The following is an 18,469-nucleotide window of genomic DNA, read 5'->3' on the forward strand; positions in this document are numbered from 1 at the left end:
CCATGGGAAAATCCATATAGAATAGGAAATGAGGGCGGCAGTGTCTAATCCAATTCTAAGGTTTGAGAAGTTGTGCAGTGCCCAACAAGCGCACACATCCCATTAGTGAGAAGTTGTGGCTAAGATAAATTATTTTTCTAGTTTATATGCATTATTTTTTCTAGTGGCTACTAAGTTGTTAGGACAGAAATACTTCTTACTTGGGTCTAGCTACTTAATACACAGAACAGTTAGGTATTTCTTTAGGCCTAGGGTTACTGTGAAAAAAAGCATTGAGACATTAAGGGCATGATAAACAGACAAGGTTAGAAGCTCCGGGGCTAGGTGATGAGCTGTCATGAAATCTTTCTCATTTCAAGCGCACAACCTTATATTGTTGCCTTTTCATAGACCCAGGGGTGTGTGTTTCTGTGCATGTGCGGATAACCTGAAAAGGTCATCTAGATTTTGTAACTGGGAGGGTCCCCAACCTGCTTGACCATTAGGATCACCTGGGGGAACTTTGCAAAAATAGTTCCCTGGCCTCTGCCCAGGGGATTCTAATTCAGTGGGTCTGACATTTGAATCTGAGTTCAAAGATCTCTGCTCTAACTCGCATTCTTTCAGGCAGCCAGGATGGCCCAAGTGGAGCCGGCCTGCCCAGATTTGGGGGTCCTAGTTGTTATACGTTGTGCCTGGGGCCAGGCTGTGTGGCTTTTTCGGATCCCCAGACTGGGAAGGGGCGTGGAGCACGTGTCCGTTGGAACCCTGGGGGAGGTCGGTGCTGGAAGCGCTCATCTCCACCTCCAGTCTGGGTGCGCGGCGTGAGTGACCCGAAAGGAAGACGATTCTTTCCGTAGGAAGCCCCTGCCAGGACAGTCACCACCTCCCAGGCCCAGTGGACTCGGACCCGAGCGTCCTCCGGGAGGGTTTCTGGGGCGTGGCGGCTGAGCGCGGTTCGGGGAGACGCGGCCGCGAGGTGGCAGCAGCGGCCCTCTGGCAGCCACGGTGCGTGCCGGGAGGCGGGGACGCGGGCGGCTTTGGGCGGGCGTGGTCCCTCCTGCGGGCGCCTGGGCTGGCCGGGCGGACCCCGGAGAGGGGGAGCCGCGGGGACGCAGCGACAGACTCGGAGTGCTGGCAGCGGCAGCCCATGCTTCCCAGGGGTTGCAGGCCTGGGCGCCGGGGTTGGACCAGTTTCCCGGGCATGGCACGCCCTGGTTTGGTCTGTACCCATGGTTTGTGGTGGGGCAAGACGTTAAGTTGGGTGACACCGAGGTGAGCCACGGCCCTCGGCACCAGATGAGGAACCACTGTCTCAATAAGGTGTGACATGGAAAATGTGTGTGTCTATGTGTGACTTAAAAATATCTCCTTTGCTGACGTCTAAAATTTCACTATTAGAGATGCATTCTTTTGTCCTAAAGATTGTTCTCTATTCAAGGCCCTGGGAGGGAGCAGTGCATTAGAACTTGAACTCTTTAGGGTGGGAATTATTTAATCTCATCTTTGTCGGCAAGGGAAGGGTTAGCCCTCAGTGCTCAAGACACAAAGAGGACTGAAGGCGCATTAATTGGCACTTGCTAATCAAGCCTTAGAGACCAGAGCACTCCCTGGGAATTTTACTTTAGACAGAAACCTCATTGGCCCTGGAGCAGCCCTGTATCCACTTTGTGAATGTTTTAGAGAGGGTTAATGGGGTACTAGCACAGTATGGTTAGTTCAGTTCATTGGATTATCATTTTGTAAAGGAGGCAGCATCTTTACTAGCACTCTAATAAATTATAAAATTATGATCTCCATTTCGGTTCCTTGTACCTTCTTTCTTTGAATTAAGAAAATGGTGTGGTAAGGTACAGTGAACTTTTGAGCCAGAAATTCCTGGCTTGGAGACCACTTTCTGCCATCTGTTGACTGGCTCTGTAATTCTGGAAAACAGCCTTTCTAAACTTCAGTTTTCTCATCTGTAAAATGGGAAAAATGCCGCCTAGTTGGATGGTGACTGTAAGCATTAAATTAAATTCTGGAAGGAAAATATCTGGTATTTGTGCACTGATTTCACGTCTCAGTGCTGTGTGTGTAATGGTTACTGTGAGAGCTTCCCTGCAATTCGAATTTGTGTGTCTCCTTCTCAGTGACACCAGTGATGCTGTTAAACAAGGACAATCCGGTTCATGGATTGTGACAACGCACACTGACATCAAGCGGACCCTGCCGTCAGGTACAGAGGGCACCACAGTGACGACCAGGAACTGCTGTCCTTTCATACCAGGTTTTAGGAGGCTTTACCAGAAGGAATGAAAAATGCTGGTGGGCAGTAAGATCGAAACAGCATTTGAGGACTTGTTCTGCACAAAACCTTAAATTCTTCAAGGACTTTGACATTTGTTTATTCTTGTAACAAATTAAAACCTATCCTGTGTGTTGGTTAGAGATCTTCAAACTGTAAATACTTTGAGGCAGGAGTGAGGTTTTTATCTTTTAAAGGACAGGCCCCTACTCTCCTACGTAACGAGTTTCTAAAAATGGATGTGAGCACCAATCAATATTTCTCTGGTTGTTAAAGTCAAGAATAAAATGGTATTTTTAAGCTCACAACTGTGTAGTATGAATTCTGTACACTTTTATTTCCCTCTGTCCTCCTTTCCTATTTGAAAGTTTATTAGTTTGTGGACTTGGGATTGGATTATTCACACATTATTTTTTGATGTTGTATGTCTCTTGGTTCTAGGGTATTTTTGACACATATTCTGTTTTGTAACCATAGTTAAACAATTATTTTAGACCAACTCTCTGTGTGTAATTGGCTTCAACACTCACTGCTAGTCCTTTGACACTCTGTTTTTTCTATTCTTGAGTAATTTTAAGTCATCATTTGGGCAGTTGAAATATATTTTAAAGTGATTTAAAGAATATGTGAGTGGCAGACATTCTGAGCTCTTTTGCTTGTCTGTCCTCAAAAACTAAAACTTATTTGTGAGTAAAATTTTCATCTAAGTGTTTTCCATATCAAAACTCTATAAGCTACTGTTCCATTGTAGTAGAGACAAAAAGATCCGCACAATTTTCATCCCTCCCTCCCCCCTTCCCTTCCCTTCCCTTCCCTTCCCTTCCTTTCCCCTTTCTCCTTCCCCTTCCCCTTCCCTTTCCCCTTCTCCTTCCCCTTCCTTCCTTCCTTCCTTCCTTCCTTCCTTCCTTCCTTCCTTCCTTCCTTCCTTTTCTTTTGGTCTGAATGTCCATAGAAAACACTTAAAAATTTGCTTGTAATTTAAAAACTTGTCAAGGTATTTCTGGATTTGAGTGTCTCTTGGTTACTTTTACCTGGAACCTGGTGAACTGAATCCATTCCTCTGTTTCCCCTTTCTGTACTTTTTTGGAAAGTTTTCTTTAATTATATCTTCAATTATTGTTTCTCTTTTGATCGTTCTAGATTCTTCTTCAGAAACATAACTGTTAGGCTCAATCTCTATTCCTGGTCTTCCACAGCTATCATCTTCTTTTTAAAGTACTGTATTTTATTGAATCTAAGCTAGTATTTGTGGTAAGAAGCCCTGTTATTATATGTACAACTAAGGAAGAAAAAATGCTGCCAATTAAACTGTGACATAATGCCATGATTACAGTCCTGTGAAATTGGTAAGTTGCTCACACCATTCTCTCTCTTATTTTGATAGACTTCATCTATTTTGAGGGACTTGGCAGTTGCTCCTGCCTTTGGTTGCATTGTTTGGCATGTGACAGGCAATTCTTTTTGCATGAGTCTCAGTTACAAAACATAACACAGTTTCTACTTAAGGATACCTTCTTTTCTTGGGTCCTGTCAAGCACTTAGTCTTTTTTAAAAAAATAAAAAGAATTGCAGTGGTTGTTCCAATAATAGACATTTGCTTCAGTAATATCAAATTACATCCTGCTGCTTGAATTCCACGCCTTTCTGCATACATAATAACTTCTCGTTTCAATGCCAAACCATAGTGTAATCTTTTAAAAGACATTTTAAATGGCAATTAAACTCACATGTAATTGCAACAATGTATACAACTCAATTAAAGTGCTAACAACATGAACAGCTGAGACCAAGTTCACCCATGCCCAGGTCTTGATGACCTCACCATGGCAGCTCCCTGGCCCAGGGTGATTATAAGATGCCAGTGATTGCAAGACTTGGCCTGATTTCAGAAGTGATGATGCGGCAACACAGACATCTTAGAATTAAGGAAATAGTTTTAATTCTTGGTGCTCTTTCTTGGCATTCTGAAAGTGTTCCTCCAGTTTGCCATCTATAACACTTCCTTAGTTTTCTGCCATGTCCATTTCACTCATTTACTGCTTCCTATATGACTTTTAATTATTGTTTAATAATTTAATTTTCTTGGGAATATCTTTCTCTTATTACAACCAGTTTCCTTTATATCTTTTCTTGGAGTCCATTGGCCAAAGTCTCTTTCATAAGCCTGAAGCCCCTAATATTTACCCTGAGACTGTATTCTAGTTAGTAGAATGTGAATGGAGGTGATGTGTATGACATGTAGGACTTCCCCATAAGAGCCTTTAATGAGTTGTCCTCTGTTCTCTTTCCCTCCTTCCAGCTGAGTGCCATGAGAGGACAGTGACAACCTTGGAGGCCTCATGGTGAAGGTGGCAGAACCTTTGTTAGCCTAGGTGCTCACGGTGGACAGCTGCTCTTGCCAACCGGGAACATTTGCCTTGAGCTCTTTTGTAAGTGACAGATAAGCTTTTATTGTACTTCAGCCAAGATACAAACATTGGATGTATTTGTACAGTAGCTAAAGGTACTCTAATAATACGTATTCTGAAATCACCATGTACCCTAAAATATTTTAACAAAATTCTTGCAATATTTGTATGAGAACTGCTGGATTTTGCTTTCTTAACCAATTTGCTGTTGCTACTGAAAAAAGAGAATAACTTGGACAATGAAATGATCTAAAATGAGGTAACAAAATCATTACTGAATTTTAACAGTCCCATCATTTCTGCCAAAAAAAAGAAGCAGCTTTAGAATACCATTCTTCTCCAGTGGGTGTGTGCTGGTCTGATTTGCTCGGACATTTGCAGAGGGAAGAACACTTACAAGTAGTAAGGGGCTGAAGTCTGAGTGGATCATATCTGAATATTGTTTAATATTGTTTTGGATGACATATTTTTTAAAACTCCACTCTTTTAGCTAACTGCTTTCTCTTGATATCCTAAAAGTTTTGCTTCACTGTTTATTTTAAAAGAATCACAATTAGGTCTAACATAAACAAAGGAGCTGGCCCCCCATCACACTTTTGTAAGAACCTAAAATGTCATCTCACATGCCAGTCTTTGAAGCTTATCCTGGTATCAGTTTAACTCAGCTTGTTTTCTGTATCTGTGTATCTATATGTATTTGTGTGTGTGTGTATATATATATATATATATGTATATATATATGGTTTTCAGTTTCAATTTCATAGGGCCATATTACATTTTTATATTACAAATACCAATTTTAAAACATTTTCTTCTGGTTTCTATAGTAAGTTATCTTCAGAAGTGTGCTCTTTTTCTCAGTCTTCTAGGTGATGCTCTGTTTCCCCTATTCTCTTATGGTGAATGCTGTTTTTCCATAGGCCTCATGAGGGTTCCCTCCCCTATATCCCCATTTCCAGCCTGGCACATTGTTTACTTTTAAGCAAGTAGAGCTCCATGGAGCCTTGGTGCTTGCTTGCTAAAAGAGGAAGTGTAGACTGTGCAAATTGTCCTTGGCTTTGCTCACTGCCCTATTCCTAGGTCTGTAGCTGAAGGGCAGCTGTGGACAGCTCCCCAGAATTGAAGGGCATTCATCTTGTGCAGCCCCGCTGAACTGGCATGGGATCTCCCCCTACCTCTTCTGCCTGTTCTCTAACAACCAGAACTGATGGGGGATGTGAAAATCTTACTCTCCAGCACAAACTACCTTTGTGCTTCCTATAAGGCACGCTGTGTGGAAAAAATGCCTTCCAAAACATGACGTGCCATTGCTAATCCTCTTCCCCTTCCTGCTCTGTGGTTTCCCAGTAATTGCATTCTATGAATGGATGTAGATGGAGGGAGAGGGAATAGTTCTCTGGCTCCTCCAAAGAGTAGCAGTCGTAATAGAGAGCCAGGTTTTCATTTGGCTTGGCCCTGGGTCTCTGAACTGGGGGTAGGCAGTAGGAGAGAAAGAAAATGTCTATCATCTTTCGAGATGATGGTGCTGTTCTGTTTTCTGAGGCGAAGCATGGACTGTTTGTCTCGATGCAGCTCAGCTTTAGCAGCTTTATTTAGTTAGTAGGAATTCCTCCTAGATTCCGGTAACAGGTTGTTAGTCTTCATTTTCATTATTGTTGTGAGTTTTTGTCATTTTTCTGTATAATAAATAATTTAGGGAGAAGTTTGGAGATACTTTGTCAGGAACTTCTAGCCGAATGCCATTTTAAACTCTAAATGGACTTGATTTTATTTTCCTTAAAAAAATTAGGTCTGGGAATGAGTTCAGTTTTCTTATTCATCATGTTCTGTTTGCCTTAAACCACTTATGAAGTGTCCACGGGCTCCAAGGTTGCCTTCCAATGCTTTTCTAAATCTCATTGCTGCCTGCACCTTTGGAGGAGGCAGGGTGAGTGAGACCTTTTTTGGTAGCTTGTAGCCATGCCAAGCAGTCATCAGATGGTGGGTAATTTCTTTTATCTAGGGTCTCATTCAAGGTTCTTTGGTTGTTAATAATAGAAACCAACTACAGCCAGTTGTGTGTGGGGGTAGGGGCGGGAAGGGGAAAGAGTACATTGTGATACTGGGATATCTTACAAGATCCCAGGACAATTGGGCCTTTTAAGAGGTGGGACTAGGAGCTCTGAAGCTGTTAGGAGCCCATAGTCCTTGTTCATTCTCTTCCTCTGCATCCGTGTAAAAGAAACATTAATTGCAAACAAAGTCCTGTTCAGGGTATACATGTGACTTTGCTCCTCACGCGCATGGTGTAAAATGGATGCCCCATAGCTCCTGAGTTTTCCTCTTGTTTATCCAAGTAACCAGCTCAGATTGACTAGATGCCTCTAAGTCCTAATTTCAGACTCCCAGAGAGAGAGAGAATTGGATGGGCTTGGGTCATGTGACCACCCTAGTCCAGTCGATATGGATGTGTGTCTGTGTATGGGGTGGTACAAGCATGACTACTGGCAGTTGTCAGAGAAAGGGGCTTATTGTGAACTCGGCAACTCCCTGCCACTCTTGGCTTTTGGAATCAAACCCCCTAGACCCAATCCTAGGGGGAGCAGGAGTTCCTGGCCATGTGTTCCTTGGGCACAGTGGAGCACTCGTCTTCCCATTGTGCTGTGGGGTCTTGGGGGGCTTTCGTGAAGAACTGTTGAGTAATTTATAAGACCGCCCACCTGCATCTCCAGCTGACTCCCATTACATTTTCCTTGGCCTTGTTCCCACTCCCCTCTAATCAGAAAGACTCTTTAATGAGAGATCCACATTTTGCAAACTTTCTTTCTAGCAGAGAAATTATTTGGAAACCAAAGTCTTCCTTCAGTTCCAAAGCAGGACCAATCAAAGTGGACGTGGCCCTTCTGCCACCGTTACTTTTTTCTATGCAGGTAGAAATGGAAATAGGTTTTTCATAGATACATGCAATGGCATTCCGCTGAAGTTAGCAGTGTAGGGAGAGCACTGGCCTAGGGGTCAGAAGTTCGGATTTTGTTCTTGACACTGCCTTTCAGGTAAAACTTCAAGACTTTGGGCAATTTTACAAATCAACCCAAATATCAGTTTTTGAATTAATAAAATGGGGATTTTTTCTTTATCATCTTATCAAGTGCTTTAAATATGATCAAATTTCTATAAATAGAAGACATTCTTTATTACATGCCTTTGCATGGACTATTCATCACTTTCTAATAAAATTCCAATGGTTAATAGAGATATGAGGTTTGACAGCAGCAGGAGAGGTGGGAACATAGAAAGGGTGATTAAATAATCCATCTAATCATATAAGGTAAGTTAGAGGCAGAGCTGGGGTTAAGGCTTAAACACAGGTCTTCTCCAGGTCCCTGTTTTTTTCAGCAGACCCTCCTGTCTCAGTTTGCAGTTGGTCCATCCTGATCTGACATAAAAGAAGAGACTCCATGTTGAGATCCAACCACAGTGCTAGGCCCTGCCCACATGATAAATGTCTGTGCGTATCCTGGACAAGACTTTAGTTAAAAGTGCTGACTGCTTTGTAAATCTCTATGCCTGGGAGATCAGACCTGTTGGCGTTTTCTCCTCTTCCTGCAGTGTGTCACGTACCATGGTGGGTGGAGGAGGAGGTGAGAAGAACTGCAGTAGGCAGGGACTCAGCAGAGGTAAGGCAGGTCCAGGGGGTGATTTTCTCCTCTTTGCCTTCTGCAGACTTTGTGGGATGAAATAAGATTAAACTAAATGACCAAACCTGAAGAAATGAGACCTCACTTCCTTTGGTTTTGAAGCAGCAGAAGAAATGTGACAGGAAAAGCAAAAAGAGTAGGTACCGCTGTTAGAGCACGTTTTAGTTTACAAGGGTGTTCATGGGTGCTGGGCCACTGATCTTCACAAGCAACCCTGTGGGCTGGATTTTGTTATTGTCACTGTAATCTGGACAAGTATCTGGATAACAAGTCCAGCCAAGGTTAAGAACCACTGCTGTCTGCTTTCCCCAAATTCATGGCAGGGGACCAGTTACCTTCTGACCTATTGCTTCTCAAACTTTAATGTGCATAAGAAATACCCGTGGCTGTTGGTAAACATCAGATTCTGAACCAGGAGGTCTGGGAGGGCCTGAGATTCTGCATTTCTAATCAGCGACCAGCTGGTGCTGCTGGTCCTGGAACTACCTTTGAACAGCAAGGTAATCTGACCAAGACACCTCCCTGATACTGACCACCTGCAGGGCTGGGTATCACCTGACCCAAGGTTCCCAGCTGTGGTCAGGTGGACTCTCCCCTTTTCACATGGCCCCCCTGCCTTTCTCCCCACCCTGTTTGTATTAGGGCTCTCCAAGGGTCCCATGACAGGCCTTCTGCAAGATGGGGAATGAGAAAACTTGGTAACTTGGCTCAGTCCAAATCTGAAATCTCAAAACCAGGAAGGAGCAGGCAGGTGAGCCCACAGCGCAGCCCCAAGTCTGAGGCTGAAGACCTGAGAGCCCCCGGCAGGCTGATGGTGCAAGTCCCAGAGTCAGAAGGCCAAAGGACTGGTGTCTGATGTCCAAGGGCAGGAGGAGAGGAAGCAAAGCATCCCGTGTGGGAAAGGAGAGAGAAAGGGGATGGGGCGGCAGAGAGGAAACTCAGTAAGCTAAATATGCCCCCCTCCTCTGCCTGCTTTGCTCTGGCCGTGCTGGCAGCCGACTGGATGGTGTCCTCCCCACGGAGGGTGGGTCTTCCTCTCCCAGTCCACTAACTCCCAAGTTCACATCATCTGAAAACACCCCCACAGACGCACCCAGAAACAATGCTTCACCAGCCACCTCGGCCTCTCTTAGTCCGGTCAAGTGGACAACTGATATTCACACTCACACTCCCCAGCCACGCTGGTGTGGGGCTCCGCCCCTTTGTGTGGTTGAACTCTGAGCCGTGGCGCCTCTTCCCTCCCATCACTGGGTTTGCTCCTGTGGCTCCCAGACTGGGCTTCCTTCCAGCACTGCTTTTGGTGCCAGGGCCGGTGCCTTCCAGTTTGCCCCATTTGTCAATGTTAGCCCAGTTCTAAGGTCTGCCAAGGCAGGAGGGAGGCTGTGCTGTGAAGACCAGAAAGTCTGGTGTTTGGGATCAGAAGATTTGAGTCCTGCTCTGCTACTTCCTGGCTGTTTGACCTTGAGCAAAAGTTACCTGACCTCCCTAAGCCTTAGTCTCCTCACATGTAAAGGAATGAAGATTGCTGCCTTATAGGTTTACTGTGAGATTAAATTAGATGATGTAGGTAAGGTGCCCACATCAGAGACTGGTATGCTCAATAAGCAATCATTCTATTATTGAGGAGGTTGGAACTAAGCATTTATTGAATATACAGCATGTGCTGTATGTGGCACTAAGTGATTTATAGACATCATCTCATTTGAGCCACAGAACAAGCCTGCAAGGTACACATGATTTTCTCTGTGTATTGGTGAGGTAATTGAAATCAGAAAGGGTAATTACTCACCCATGAGTGCACAGCAAGCAGGCTCTAGGACCAGAACCTGCATTCCTATTTGTTGAACTTTGAAGCCTTTTGTAAGTTTTCTTTTCTTTTTGAGATGGAGTCTCACTCTGATGGCTGGAGTGCAGTGGTGCCATCTTGGCTCACTGCAGCCTCCACCTCCCAGGTTCAAGTGATTCTCCTGCCTCAGCCTCCAAAGTAGCTGGGACTGTAGGTGCACACCACCATGCCTGGATAATTTTTGTATTTTTAGTAGAGATGGGGTTTTACTATGTTGGCCAGGCTGGTCTCGAACTCCTGACCTCAAGTGATCCACCTGCCTTGGCCTCCCAAAGTGCTGGGATTACAGGCGTGTGGGCCCCTTTTGCACGTTTCTTTGACAGAGTTATTGCTGGTTTGACAGAGAAGAGGGGCTCAATGAACACTTGTCTTCTTAGATGTTTAGGGGAGGGAAAGCAGCACGCAGAGGGCTGAAAGGCAGCCTCACTGCTCTCCATTTGCCCTTGGAGGACAGACTGGCAGACAGGAGCAGGCAGGTTAGAGATGAACAGCCAGGTCAGAAAGTGACTTTGATGGGAGACACTAACAAATGCTGCCTGTCTAGCTCCTGTCCTGTGAATGAGGGAATGTGGGGCCTGCAGGAACTATAGGCTTTTGCATCTTCCTCAAGAGCAAAAAGCAATTTTTTTTTTGTGCCCTAGTGGGTCAAGAAGGAGCTGGTAGCAGCAGGGTGAGTAGAGTGGGTGGGGAATGAATGAGATTTCCCTATGGTTGAGGCGTGGGGTGGAATGGGCACGCCAGCAGGCTCCCACCGACTCTCCGTGCAAAAGAGTCCTGAGGGGCCCAAGCTCACCCATCTCATCATCTGCCAGACCCAGGCACTGCCCATCATGAGTCTCTGCCTTTGCCGCCTGTGGCACTAGGTTGTTGATGTGTAATGTAAATCATGCCTCTAGTAAAGCAGCCTGACAGCGGGGAGCATGCTGATGAGAACGTGGAAGTGGACTGGGGAGGCTGCAGGGAGCTGGCAGCTCGAAGTCCCAAATAACAGGCTGTGGGGCTTGTCTGGTCCCTTTCAGTGGACTCTTGCCCATCCCAGGCCTTGCTCAGTGGGATGAGGAAACCATATGGTGAGGGATGGAGGCTGAGGCTAGAGACCTTAGATATGGCTGTCCCAGAGACTGGTTACTTAGCCCACTGTCCCCTCCAAGCAGGCAAGCTGTGGCACAGTGCCCGACATGCTCCTCAGAACGGTGGCAGCATTGCCACGCACTGCTGTGCAGTAGGAGGACAGTGACGCTTTTTGCACTGCCCTTTCACACCTCTTAGAGCAGGCATTAAGATGAATCCGTTTCACGGAGGAAGAGACAGAGCTAAGAGAAACTCAGCCAAAGTCTCCTGGCTTCCCAGTGACGGTGTTGGCCCTATTTTGCCGGATGGGAAACAGCACTCCACCTTACTTCATACCGGCTCTTGTAGCTCTAAAGCTTGTAGCTGTCTATCTTGAAGAATTTGCAGATTTTACACAATTACAGGGGAAAAAAAGAACTATGACGTATGCTTCTTTATTTATATAGCTAGATTCATACATTTTTGATAGTTCTATTATGTCTCACAGTTACCAAAATTCTTTTTATCTGAGACTGGGGAGTAAGGGCTTTGCAGAAGAAGAGTCCTCTCCCCTCATCCTTATAACTGCTAAATTGAGATCCTCTAATTCACTTAAAGCTTTATTTATTTTTAACTTTTCATTTTGAATTAATTTCAGTTTTTTAAAAAAAGTTGCAAAAATAGTACAAAGAATTTCCATACACTCTTTAACCCAGATTCCCCCAAATGTTACCATCTTATATAACTTAGAGTGTAATGATCAAAATCAGGAAATTAACATTGATAAGAGACTATCATATAATCTGTAGCCCTAATTCGAGTTTTGCCAGTTTTCCCAATACTGCCCTTTTCTAGGTCCAGGATCCAGCCCAGGTCCACACATTGCCTTTAGCTCTCACATCCCCTTAGTCTCCTATAATCTGAGATAGTTCTTTAATTTTTCTTGGTCTCTCATTACCTTGACATTTTTGAAAAATACTGCCCAGTTATCATCTAGAATGTCCTTAATTTGGGTTTATGTGATGTTTCTTTGAGATCTAAATCCAGGTCATACATTTTTGGCAAGAATAGCACAGAAGTGATGTTGTTTCTTTCCCAGAGCATCATGTTAAGGAGCACATCATCGATTTGTTTTATTATTGGTGATAACTTTGACTTCCTGTTTAAGGTGAGGCCTGCCAGTTTTCTCTACCATAAACTTACGATTTTTACTTTAGTAAAGTATGTTGCGGAGAGATACTTTCTAGATATCCTTTTTCTCATCATATTCTGCCCTCTGATTTTAGGATTCATTAATAATTCAGCCTGAAATAATTATTTATTTTTATTTATTTATTTTTTTGAGACAGGATCTCACTTTGTCATCCAGGCTGGAGTGCAGTGGCACAATCTCAGCTCACTGTAGCCTTGACCTCCTGTGCTCAAGCGATCGTCTTACCTCAGCCCACCAAGTAGCTGGGACAGCCAGGACCACACCTGGCTAATTTTTTTTTTTGGTATTTTTTTTTAGAGACAGGGTTTCATCATGTTGCCTAGGCTGGTCTCAAACTCCTGAGCTCAAGTGATCCACCCACCTTGGCCTCCGAAAGTGCTAGGATTATAGGCATGAGCCGTGCCTGGCCTGAAATAATTATTACTATGGAATTTAATTCATATATAAATATAAAGACAAATATAGGTATAAAGGAAAACTAACAGAACTTTGTAGGCATATAGGCAGGATTGTATCACTTCTTACATTGGAACACTATTTGCTTGGTTCTGTTCATATTTTGGTCCCATTTAGTATAGTTTAGTCAGTTGTTAAGTACATAAAATGTTGAACGTCACATCTTTGCCACTGTGTTTACTTTCAAGAGTGACAATATTTCAGCTGCTGCCTGATCGTTCCATCTGATTCATTCTCGTCTTTCAGAGCAAACAGCCCCACTGGAGCTCAGCTCTGCCTTCTAAATTTGATCTGAACTTAAGCTCTGTCTCCTCCATTTAGCCTGAAGATGTGTGGTATTGCTCTGTGTGCCCCAGCAATTCTAATTTCCACTCAGGACCAGCCTTTTCTTGGTGAATGACTCAGCATTTTACAATCTGACATTTTAAGAGAAGCACTTTGCTATTAAACTGAAGCCATATATTAAAGTTAAACCATGAAGCAAGCATGGGTCTAACAAAGGTTAGACAAAGATAAGACAATTTGTCACACCTACCGGCCTGCAGTGCACAGCAGGAATGAAATGAGATTCCTAAACCCGAGCAGACCAGGGCCTTTGACTTCTAATTCTAATGTGAAGAAACTCTCCTCTGTGGCGGCTGTCACTCTGGAATCCAACAGACCCTCTCTTGGCTGCATTGATAGACTTTGCAGAGGGGTTCTGTGCTCTAGATCTGAGGCCCTGGTTGGGACAGAGTATTTTAAGTGTGTTTAAAAGTTGAGCTGGGCGCGGTGGCTCATGCCTGTAATCCTAGCACTTTGAGAGGCTGAGGCGGGTGGATCACCTGAGGTCAGGAGTTTGAGACCAGCCTGGCCAACATGGCGAAACCCTGTCTCTACTAAAAAAACAAAACTTAGATGGGCGTGGTGGTGTGTGCCCATAATCCCAGCTACTCGGGAGACTGAGGCAGAAGAATCACTTGAACCCGGTGGGTCGGAGGTTGCAGTGAGCTGAGATCATGCCACTGCACTCCAGCATGAGACAGAGTGAGACTGTCTCAAAAAAAAAAAAAAAAAAAAAAAAGTTGAACTTTGAAATTGGGAAAGTTATAAATTACAAGTGAGTCGTTAATGATTTTTGTTTTGTACTGAAGAAGAATTGATGAAATAGAAAAGAAAGTCTAAAGAAAGCCTTCCTATATGAGCATTGAGAGGGCAGGCTATCCATCGAGTGGTGGTTCTTCCCGCATCATGTATTTCAGGTGTACAGAATTGTTGATGTCTTCCCTGCCCGCAGAAATCCTGGCCAGGAGGGATGGCTATTTGAGTATATCCCTTTTTTGTCTGTGCTCTACCTATACAATAGTAGTGATCCAGGGCACTTTTCTTTGTTAGCCTTGCTATGTCTTGCTCTTCCTGAGTATGGGAGGAGAGGAAGAGGGAATTAGAAGGAGAAAAGGAGAGGAGAGGGACATGAATGCCAGACAGGGGGACAAAGTAAGGGAAATGCAGCTATTTTCTGTCTCTGTCCCTTTCCAATATCCTACCATCTAATTCCTGATACTTTAGGTCCTCTAAATCCTTCATTGAGGCCCTAGTGCCCCTGGAGATTAGGGCCGACCTCTCCTAGCCCACTGCAAACTTGTTTGTCCCTTACCAAGCAGTCTTAAAGCCAACCCATAGCACTCAGGCCCTCTCTTCCACAGGCTTGCCAGAGCTCTCTGCTCTTACCTAGAATCTGCATCACTTACTGATTCATCCAGCAATCATTTATTGATGCCTATTCTAAGCCAGTCTAGGGGTTGTGCTAAGTACTGGATATATTAAAAAAAACCTAGACGTGATTCTTACCCTTGGGGTTTAGTGGGGGGATGAGTTTTTAAGTAGATAATCATAATGCAATAATAAGATAGCATTCACTAAGTACCATGTATCCTTTCAAAATTGCTCTACTCATTTGACACTCATGATCACCCTAGGAAGCAGATGCTATTTTATATAGTTTGCTGCAGATGAGGCACAGAGAGGTTAAATAATTTACCTAAGGTCATACAGCTGATAAGTGGAAGAGCTGAGATTTGAACCCAGATAAGCTGGCTCCAGACGTCAGGCTTATGACTGGCGTGCTTTACTGCCTTGAAGTGGGTCAAGCATGGTAGTGGGTACCCCAGGTGTTACAGGCATATGGGGCAGGGCCTGGTGGAGGTGTTGGGGTGGTTGAGGGAGTTCTGGGTCTGGTGATGTGTAGGAAGCAGCTTGGTGGGGGCCTGGGCAGCTGAAGTTTCCTTCCCTCCCTTCTTTGTTTTTCCTGCCTTCAGTATTTCCTGAGCGTGTGTTAATGTGCTGGGCAGGCTGCTAGGTACTGGGGACCAAGGATGGGCTTAATGTCGCCTGGGAGACCCTTGTACATAACCTACTTGCGAGAGCCACGTGGTCAGTGTTCTACTAGCAGCATGGACATGAGTGGCTGCGGGAGCAGTGTGGAGGACTTCCTGGAAGAGGTGAGGAGCCCATCGTGTGGGAAGAAGGGGAAAGTTATACTTGGTATGGCTGCTCCAAGATGCTTAAGTATAGATTTTTTTTTTTTTTTTGAGATGGAGTCTCGCTCTGTCACCCATGTTGGAGTGCAGTGGGGTGACCTCGGCTCACTGCAACCTCCGCCTCCTGCGTTAAGCAATTCTCCTTGCCTCAGCCTCCCAAGTAGTTGGGATTACAGGCCCCTGCCACCACGCCCAGTTAATTTTTTGTATTTTTAGTAGAGATGGGGTTTTGCCATATTGGCCAGGCTGGTCTCCTGACCTCAGGTGATCCGCTCGCCTCAGCCTCCCAAACTGCTGGGATTATAGGCGTGAGCCACTGTGCCCAACCAAGTATAGATATTTAATCAAGTCAGTTGAGCTCTGAGTTCCTGTTAGTCAAGGTTGGTGAGAAGTCTAAAAACCAGTCATTACTTGGGGCACCCCCCGACAAGGTTTTCCAGGAACCCCACAACGGATGTGGGTCTCGGTCTGTGGTCTCCACTCTGCAGGGATCTGAGACTGCTCTTGAAAGCTGCTCTTCCACCATCTGTCTGGCACTGTGGCACCTCCTGAACCCATCTTGCCTCACAGCTCTGTCCAGACCAGCCTGGTCTCTTGGACAGCTTTGGGGGTGGCACCAGTCTCACCACGCCTCTCTGTAGCTCCCAAGGCCTAGTGGCTTCTTTTCACTCAGCCCCATGCAGCCAGCAGCCTGTACAATCTTAGCCCTCACCAACAGGCTGCCCTGGAGCCCACCCTCCTTTCTCCTCATTTCAACTGAAATATAGAACCATATTGACCACCCTCTGGTGATTAGGGAGCCCAGACCTTAGGAACAGTTCTTAATTCTTATGAGCGGGAAACATTCCTTTCCAGGGACTCTGGAGAAACATGATATGAAGTAATTTCCCAGTAACTGTAACAAGAGCATTCCAGGCAGAGCAGGCAGCATGTGCGTCCCTGTGCTGGGTCTGTTGGGAGTCCTTGCGCAGGGGTATAGGCTGTCACTGGAGGATCAAGGGGAGAGGGTGGTTGGGGCAGCTGGTAGAAGCCTTGAAGGCCCAGCTGGTGGGAAAAAAAAAACAGCATTTATCTGAAGCAGGACACTGATGTGACCAGATCTGGAGCTTAGGCAGATTGGGGTAACTCTGAGTGCATGTGTGTGTGTGTGCGTGCACGCGCGCGTGCATGCATGCTCACGTATGTGCACGGCCATGTAACAAAACTCAACTGAGAATGACCTAACCTACTGTATGATTTCCTCCAGGGTGGGCCCTGGGATTGGTGGTGTCCTAGTCCCTTCTGGAATGATGTGCCGTGTGGGAATACACAGCCTGCGGGCCTGCAGCAAGGTGCTTGTCCCATTTCACCTTGGCTTTTATTCCAGGCAAAGCCAAGAGCAGGGTGGAGAGATAGCCCATGTCCCACGGGATAGGTGGGCAGCGAAGACCAGTCAGAGCAGTGACAATGTTAATTTTGTATTTTCATCCTTGGGAAACCAAAAAGCGTGGACCTTAGAAGACTCTTCTGTCCTGGATCCTTAGCAGAAGTGAGGGAGAGATGAGACCAGAGATTTTTCATTTCCCCACCATCTCAGCCAGATCCAGTTTCAAGGACTCAGAGCTTCCTCTCTGCGCCAAGAAGATGCCCAACTCCCCCTATAGTCCTCGAATGACTGCAAAGGCAGGGGAACTGCAAGTGACTCCAGAGCTGGGTAATGAGATCAGAGGAAAATGTGCCCAGCTGTGACATTAAGTGGGATTTATTTTCATCATCTCAGGTTCCCTGTTGTATGGCATACTCCTTCGCCACCTGCACGTACAGCCATATTTTAGGATACAACTGCGAGAGTTTCAGGGCTCTCTGAGAAATAATGGCTCTGTGCTGTCACTGCATAGCTGTGCCCTTTCAAATATACAAAACAGGAAGGTGACCTGCTGATTTAGTGGAAGGCAATAAGCTACACATTCAATTAGAATGACATACATTTAATCACAATTGTCTAATGGTGTTTGAGATTTCTTATTTAATCAGTAATGAGGCTACCCAGCAATTAATGTTCCTGGAATCGTGGCTGCCCTTAGCAGCGCAGTGTTGATTTTAAACTAATCTTTCTATTTTATATCCTCTTTCTATTTCTGGAGTTAATAAAGGTGCTCTAATGAGTTGTATTAAAACATCAATTTCTTCTTTTGTTGCACCCACAAGTTTATCATGGTTTTTAATCAAAATACTGAGGTATTCTTTAGGAGAGGGTTTTCCACATCAGGTTTTGCCTGGATGGAGAAGCCAAGGTGGGAGATGGTGCATCTCATTTGTTTCTGACTCTCCCAGCTGTTTGGGCCCCCTCTGGAGAAGTTTGAGGACAGGGACAGCTTCATAGGTGATCTGTGAGGTTGACCAAAGCCCTGTGCTTAGAAGGGCCCTCAGCTTGGTTTGATGTTCTGCTGTTGCTGTTTTGAAAGTCTGAATACCTTTTGAACAAGGGGCTCCTACATTTTCATTTTGCACTGAGCCCTCCAAATTATGTGGCCGATCCTTTTTGAGGATCTGTGAGAATGGGTGTATGTTGATGGTCAGAGGGCAGTGCATGAGAGACTGCCCCCAATGCCTCACCTTGAGTTAGTGCTATGGGACCCCAGGCTACACAGGGCAACATGTGGTGGGCAGAAGAGGCTGATAGGGACAGGTGAGATGAGATCTGTTCCTGGGTTTCCCACATGGCCTTTTCTGTCCCGAAAACTCTCTTTTTCTTGCAGTCCTAAAGCTTAGGGTGTAGAAATATCAAACGCAAATAGATGTGAATGAAAGGGCATTTATAAAAATTCTTTTTTTGGGAGGGGAATTATGTTTTTCTCTGACATCTGTTTTTAGATAGTTATAACAATGGGTAACATTTATTGAGTACCTACAATGGCCCAGGCACTGTTCTAAGTGCTTTACATATTTTATCTCATTTAATACTCACAACCATCCCATGAGATAGGCACAATGATTAATGCTCCCTAAATTAAGGGAACTGAGTCAAGAGAGGTTAAGTATATTGCCCAAGGCC

General features: G+C 45.0%; 1 long non-coding RNA gene across 1 annotated transcript in view; it reads left to right on the top strand.

Annotated features, from left to right (window-relative positions):
- LOC134736043 (uncharacterized) overlaps positions 1 to 18,469 on the top strand; it is a 101,472-nt gene that overhangs the window by 14,780 nt on the left and 68,223 nt on the right. The window contains exons 3-4 of the long non-coding RNA XR_010119746.1: positions 2,112 to 2,197; positions 4,566 to 4,695. This is a non-coding gene — a long non-coding RNA (uncharacterized lncRNA). The remainder of the gene's footprint in view (positions 1 to 2,111; positions 2,198 to 4,565; positions 4,696 to 18,469) is intronic.

Source organism: Symphalangus syndactylus, chromosome 3 (assembly GCF_028878055.3).
Source record: "Symphalangus syndactylus isolate Jambi chromosome 3, NHGRI_mSymSyn1-v2.1_pri, whole genome shotgun sequence".
NCBI lineage: Eukaryota > Metazoa > Chordata > Mammalia > Primates > Hylobatidae > Symphalangus > Symphalangus syndactylus.